This window comes from Gavialis gangeticus, unplaced genomic scaffold, assembly GCF_001723915.1.
Source record: "Gavialis gangeticus isolate Ggan-Ray unplaced genomic scaffold, GavGan_comp1, whole genome shotgun sequence".
NCBI lineage: Eukaryota > Metazoa > Chordata > Crocodylia > Gavialidae > Gavialis > Gavialis gangeticus.
In genome coordinates, this window is record NW_017729033.1 from 73,011,947 (window position 1) to 73,020,050 (window position 8,104).

Consider the following 8,104-nt stretch of genomic DNA (forward strand, 5'->3'; position numbering starts at 1 on the left):
CCGAACACCTTCAAGAGCAAATTGGATGCTTATCTTGCTGGGATCCTATGACCCCAGCTGACTTCCTGCCCTTTGGGCGGGGGCTGGACTTATGATCTTCTGAGGTCCCTTCCAGCCCAAATGTCTATGAAATCTATGAAATCTTAAACTTGAATACTCTGCCCTGGGTCCTGGCAGAGCAGTAAAGCTTCTAGGTTTTTTTTTTCCCCTGGAGAAAACGCGGTGTTGTTTGCATTTTGTTTGCTGCACCTCCCCCTTTCACAAGCCGAGACCCGCTGGGGACGTGGGTGTGCGGAGTGGGGAGGCTGCGGGCCAGGCAGCGGGAGGCGACTCCCGCAGGGTGCAGCTGGGCGGCCTTAGGGGGAGGTGCGGGACAGAAACGCCTGCGCCCTGCCCGAGGAGAAGCGCCGAGAGGAGACTCCGCGTCCGTCTCCTGCAGGCTCCCCCGGCTTACTCGGGGGGGAGGCGGTACCTGCCCCAGCCCCTCCCGCGCTACCTTTTCCCGGCCAGGGCCAGTCCGCAGAGGTGCGCGAGGGTCCTGCACAGCCCGCGGAAGCGCCGCGCCCCGCGCTCACCGGCCCCGGGAGCCATGAGCTGCGCCGCCGATCAGCCTCCGAAGCGCCCTGCCCGCCGCCGCTTGGGCTCACTGGGCAAACTGAGGCACGGAGCCAGGCCCCGCCCACGAGACGGGGGCTCCTCCAGGATGTGCTCAGCGCGCCTGCCCCGGCCCGGTGTTGCCCCGCCGGGAGAGGGCGGCTGCCAGCCTGGCGCGAGCGCGAGGAGCGGGGATGCAGCTCCCCACAGGCAGGGCGCGCGGGGGAGGTGCAGCGTCACATATGAAACAGCCCGTATTTTTCTCCAGTTAAGAAGAAACTAGGAGCTTTACTTCTACCCCCCGGGGCGGTGTTGTTCGGTTTAAGATGGAAGCAAAAACAACTACGACTCCATTGGGATGAGTTGAAAACTTTCTACCCCACTGTGCAACTGGAGCTTCGTTACCAGGAGCGGCTAACAACCAGGCGAATTGCAGAGCAAAGGGTTGGGGAACAGCAAGAAGAGAGGGTTGCTAACACCTGCGGAATAAAGAGTTTAGAAGGGGCCAGGTAGCTAATAATGAGCCGTGACATCAGTTGGCTTCCTGAGCACCGCCTGACTAGGATTGCTGCTGCCACCGCCAGGCACTTGGTTTCACACTTTGGGTGGAGCTCACCAGCTATAGATAAAGTGCCTGCCACCATTGTGAAGTGTGAAGCCACTCATACGGGAGATGCTTTTGCTCTAATTAAGGCAGTCCTTTCCCAGAGCAGGTGTGTAAATGCCCTTGGGTTCCACAACATATCACTTGTGTTTGGGCCCTGAGTCTGCTCCCTTCATGCTCCAGCACTTCACCTGCAGGCAGTAAGAATGTGGCAGGTGCATGGGCCAAACTCTCATGGACTTCAATGGAAGTTGGAACAAGTGCCTAGCTCCTGTCAAAACTTTGTGGGCACGTCCAGACGCTTGTGGACGTTTGGTTCTCCAGGGACAAGTAGGACTTTGAGCCATCGCTTCTTGTCCCCAGGGAACACACCTGCCATGCACGCTTTGGTGCACAGCAAGTTGCTCTGGGTGGTGTAGGGGAGGCTGGCCTCAGCAGCCTTACCTGGGGTCCTGGAGGTCTCCTGGAGCTGCAGCTGAGGCAATCCTGCCAAGCAGAGCCTGGCTGAATTCAGCTCCAAGAGGCCTGACTCCACTTCTTAGCAGCGCATGCTTGGGCAGCATGCACTGCCTCAGTTTTTTTTACCCTTGGTCAAAAAAAACCTGCAGGAAACAAAAACGGAGCAATGCACACTGGGTCGGGGTGCCCTTGCAGCACAGAGAACTCCGGACTGTGCAGTATGTGGCACTGCGAATGACACAACCGTGTTCGTCTGGGCATGCCCTGTGGGGCTACATTTACCTCTTAGTCCTTTTCTCCTTCTACTTGTTTATCCAGCAAGTTCTCTACCACTTTACACCATCTCTTGTCACTTACATAGAAGTTAGGTGATGCAAAGTGCAATCATTTTCATTTGATAGCAGTTTACATTCACTTTGTGTAGTCATTTTTATCTGTGCAAAGTACAAAGCCCTGGAGAATCAATCCCACCATTTTTTATTCATTTTTTACCAGGATGATACTGCAAACCTTGCTCTCTAACTGACCAATATAAAAAAAGAGATTACATTTACAGGAAAATGCTGTAACTTTATCTTCAGATAACATCTCTCATCTGTGGGTTACAATCTACTTTATGGACTCCAATTAAACTTCATTACATCAGGAGTGGAAAAAATAAATACCTAGAGTATTGCACATGGTCATTTGAGACTGTGTGGAAAGAGGAATGAGTATGCCTTCTTTCTCCTCCTTTGCTCAAACCTGGAGCAAAATTATGGCATATTATAAATTAATTTTATAATAGCCTTTTATACTTTAATTTATACTTGCATTTTATTTAATTTAATATGAATGTAAAACTGGGATTAAATAAATCATTTCAGTCAAACAGTGAAATATAGTTTACTAATGCAGTTAAATGTGATGAGCAAAAAAGAAGTTAGTGAACCTAAAATATTTGTACTTTCAAACATTAAGGGAGCTTTCACATGAAAACGCAAAGTTAATGCTTTACTTTCCTTATATACTCTATATACCTTTTCTTTTCCACATGTAAAACCAACTCCTCCTCCCTTTGTGTAGGACAAATAGTCTCATTGAGGTTCAAAGGACTGTACTACTTACATGAGCAAGAAAATGAGGTATACAGCTCCTTAAATGTAATAATTTTTTTTCAGCATGAGAAACCTCAAGCTTAATACTTGATTGTAGCCTGAAAGAGGCCAAAAGACTTCAACTGAATAAAATAAGGACTGTATCATTTGTCGAAGTCCCTCATTATAACAACTTTAAAAATGCAGCATAAAGGAGAGTGTTTTGATTCAATAGTGTAAAGCCAGAAAGACCATTAGATCATTTAGTCTGCCCTGTTGTATATCACAAGCTATTCAGCTTCACTCACTTATATGTGTACTGAGCCCAATAACTTATCTTTGACTAAAGGTCTGTCTTATTTTGAAGACATCATGTGAGAGTCCACTATTCTACTTGGCAGTTTATTTAAATGTTTAATTAACTTTCCAATTAAAAGTGTGGACTTTATTTCTAATTTGATTTTGTCCAGTGTCAGTTTTTTCATTATTTCACAGCATAAAAAATGTGAATTACTGTACAGAATAAAGTGTATTTTAAGACCGATATAGCAAATTGGTGCTGTTCCCCTTTATGTAATATACTGTACATCATATAAATTACCTCATGTTATGGATTCCTGATCCTTTATGAATGTTTTACGATGGATTGGCTATCCAATAAGTTTATAGTGTTTTAAGAGTACTTTGCCTCACATTCATGTATTGATTTTAATATATATCCACATTTGTCTGAAGTAATTGACTATTTTCCATTAATAATTATATTCACTTTTCATGAAGGAAGAAAACAGTTCCTATACCAAGACACATAAAGATTGTTACAATAGCCTCTACAGTTACAAAGGAAAATAATTATTAAAAAATAGACTAAAACTCAAGTAATGTTACCTCTGTAAAAAAAGATGCACCTGCCCAATGGAAAGTGTTAAAAGCAAAAGGAAAACAAGAGGGAAAATTTGGTCAATGTCTTAAATATATGAACAATTCATAAAAGATTATAAAATTTATTCTAACTAGTTGCATATTTAGTTATCAAGATATTATTGATTAATATATCTCTATTACACTTACTCTTCTCTATTCTGCTGAAAAGTACTATGGAATCTTTAAAGTTCGCACATGACAGATGAGGTCTTGAACCAAAGTTTTTGAAAAAGTGTGTCTGACTCTAACCCGCCACCTGTTGATCAGTATGTACTTACGTGTGTACATAGGTATGCACATAATATGTAGCTTTAGGCAAATGTTGTTTGAATATTGGTCTTAGTTTTTTGGAGTCTCATAAAAAGATTCACATACAGAAAACAGCATGGACATTACAATCATATCTACATTAGAAGCATAAAATGCTGAATTGATCATGCCAGAATTTTATCCTGTGAATTATATGCAACTCCAATCCAGCATTCTATATTCTGCAAAGTACCTAAGCATCTTCTTCAGTGGCTTGCTGAACTGAGACTTGAATTCATAACTGGGGGCTTAATGTACTTGATACTTGCCCCAGTGCTTTAGAGATCTACACGGGTACTTAGCTCATTGGTGTTTAGTCAGACTTCTAGTATGTTTAATGTTAGGCACACAGGTAAATCCCTCCAGAAGTGAAGCCTTGGATAGCCTCATCTTACCTGTTAACAAAGCACCAAATGTTTCCTTAAAAAGGAAAACAAAACAGATGTTTTAAAACCCAGAACTCACCCCATGCTACCATGAAAACCCATGATTTTTTGTTGTTGTTGTTTTCTCCTTTACCATAACTAATGAGTTTTTTAGTCATCCATCATTTGAGCATCCATCAATCTTGCAGTCTATCCATCATTCCTTTACTGAAATCCCAAATGGCATATAGTACTAGAGTAGGTATATGAAAAGACTTTAACAAATTGATCTTTTCTCTACAAAGTATTTTTATACTTCTATGTTAGAATTGCATGAAACAAGTTTTAAAAAATCTTGTTCAATTGTGATATCACTACTGTTGAATGAAACAATTTTACCTCATTTTGGTTTCTTACACTTCAATACAGGTTAACTAATTTATGCTAAACTTCCATTGTATTTAGTTTTATTAATTCTGATACTAACACCTTAGACATAGTAGCCAAACAATATGTTGAGGCATTCTACAAACATTATTGAGAATGTAAATCTATTAAATGAGGAAAGATGATTAAATAATAACTCAGAAATTAATATTTTACTGATTTCCTCTCCAAAATTTGCCTGCAGTTTCTAGTCACCCTGCAAATTAGTAATTTTCTGAGACACCCATATTTGCCCCAGAATCTTACTTGCCATTTAAAAGAAAATAAGTTTCTAACTTGAGCATCTATGAACACAACTTTTAAAATGTAAACTAAGTGTAAATGTATGCAGTGATGTCTGCCTGGATCCTTGAACAATCTGAAACAAGAGCTGCAAGAGTGTGAAACCTGATGATGGTAATTTAGAGATAAATTATTATTTTCCCCTTTCATTGTGTAGGGAAGCCCTAGTGGCTTAGACAGATTTTCAAGAATTTTATGTTTTCCCAACCTTCCTTTTTCTTAACTGCACCACATTTCCATGTGAAGGCAAATTGAAAGAAATATGGTGTATTATTCAACACCGCTTTTTATGGGTCCAATCCTTCTTCCATTAAAGTCAATGGGACCTTTTCCACTTCCTTCAGTGAAAACAGGATTGAGTCTGAAAAATAGAAGACACTCCCTTCTGTCTTGAGCTGTATGTGCTCCCTTTTAAGTTCTTTGTTCCTGTTCAGTTAAGACCTGAACATAGAACTTCTCCCTAGCAGCACAGAGTAATCAATTTCTAGTAGTCTGACTTAGCCCCATTATTTGTTTCAGTGTTAGATATTTAATATATTTATAAAAGGGAGCTACACTGAGCACTGGATAGTCCACTGTTTTTCCTAATGCCAGAATGAAACTTTCCTCTGAATAGTGAATATTCTGATGTTCCATTAGGGCCCATCCAAAGCCCACTAAAGTCATTGGAAGCTCTTCATTGACTTAATGGGCTTTGGATCAGGCCCTAAGTAATCAGTTAAATGTATATACTAATGGACATTAATAAGTCCAAAAGCTATAGGGACCCATCATAAATATCTTTTATGAAGCTGATGAATTCCTTTTTCCCAGAACAGAATGTCTGAGAAACTATAAAGCTTAGAACTAGAGACAGTATTTATTTATTCTTTTACGACTTGCTTCTGCACCTATTAAAATTAATGTGACAAGTATAATAGGCAGAATTATGTGCTGTCAAATAAGGTTAGTAGATATTCTCATCCTCTGCTACAACCCTTGTGTGTATCCTCCTGTCCAGCATCCACATGAGGTAAAGCACAGTCATTACAAGCTTTCATGTTCATAAATTTATGCATTTGCTTAAGTGTTTGCACAGTTGGGACCTAACTAGGTATGTGACCCATATCATCTTTGCACACATCTTAAAAACAGGGAAAAAAAATTTTACCTTCCTCAACCCCTCCCAAGTATGCTTGGCTGGATGTGGTTAGACCTTCAGTTTTATGCACTGTGATTAGATAGGCTTAGACAAATGGTGAGATTGCTCAGACCTCGAGAGCTGGAAACAATTCAGATTCTGTAACAAGATGTCTCAGTCCCATCTCATTTAGAAACCAGGCCTGGCAAGATCAACATATAACTTGTGTGGGCTAAATGGGGAGGGTAACAGAGGATAATATACATGAGCCTCTTAGACCTCCTTAGATCCCTTCGCACCCCAATTTTCTATGATTCTATGACCTTTTAGCAGCTCTAAAGAATTGTCCCTTGACTTTTGGCAACTATGCATGGATCCTAGTGTAAGTAACTGAGCTAAACTTCTACTTGTAAATGAAGCCAGCCTAAATAAGCCTACTTCTGTTTTATATGAGTCAGTTAAATTATAGAGGAAAAAAATGCTGCTGCTCGCAGTCCCTAAAATCCTAAGGCCAGTTCTATACATTGTGGTGTGATTACAATGGATGAAGACTCCCAAGCATAAGGAACAGGAGAAGGTGCTGCTTCTGGTTCTGAAATCCGCTCCATCAAAACTGCCCTAAAACAGCCTATTAGTAGGCTGAATATCAAACAGGGGAAACACAAAAAGACCAGAGTCAGTGGATAAGAAAAATGCATTAATAAAGCATTGGATATAAAAACAGTTAGCCTTCCTATTAGATATAAAAAAATAACCTTCCTATTAGCATGCAAGGCGATGACTGGTTTATGCATTACTTAAGACTTCATAAACCATGTTGCAGAAGTAATTACATTCCTATACTGCTTTTTGAGCTAGCTTTTGATGCAAGAGGAGCTGAAAATAAAATGAAAAGGTATCAGAGAAAAAGGAATTTGCAATCAGGACATAAATGACATCATCTTGGTTCAGAAGTAAATATGTATGTGACAGGCTCCCACCCTACTCACCATGGCGCAGGTATCTACTTGGCTGGTCTACAGGTGAACCAGCCAGCACCACGCAGCTGGAAGGAGCTCCACCAGTTGGTCTGGGGCCCAAAGGCTCCAGGCTTAAAGAAAGCCCAGAAGCAGAAATGGAGGAAGAACATGTGGGAGCATCAGCAGTGGAGCTGGACAGCGTCCCTACAGCTGAATGGGACCCTGCACATCTTCGGCAGTTTACTGTGGCCTAATATTGTCACACATGTAGACAGGGACGCTTTACTCTGCAGCTAGTTAATATACTCTGCAGTTAAGTGCACATATAGATGAAGCCAGCTGGTCCAATAAAAGATATCGCCCTAAGAAATCTTTGCTTCTAGAAAAGTCCACCAAGAATGGATTAATGGTAAACAAGGAAGGTAGCTTTTGCAAATTTGGAAAAATAAGGCAAATACATGTGTGGGTTTTTGACTAGATCAATTCCTAGAAAACAAATACCTAAGAGGAAAACAATGTAATGAGAAATCTAGAGGAATAAAACAGCAAGAAAGGGTTGTTTGTTTTTTTTTACTAGTGTGACCTGGATGTGCTAGACAGCCAGCAAAGGATAGCTAGGAATTCTGCCTGGTTAGCCCAGGTATAAGTGTAACTACTGTGTGGATGCAGTCATTAATGAATGCTGTAGCACTGACATCTATCATATAGCTAGCAACTATTAGTGTTTTAGGATGTTTCCTTCTAGTAAGTTTATAAATGCTACTGGCCTTTGGATTTAATACAGGAATTTAACTGACTTACTGATGTGGTCACTCAAATTCCAACATCCATATAAAGCAGGGGTGGGCAATTATTTCAGCTGGAGGACAGCTTAATAATTCTGTTGAGCTGTAGAGGACCACGAGGGTAGCCCTGCCCCTTGACAGGTGCCCCATCCCCTGGTCACCATCTTGAGACTGGAAGTC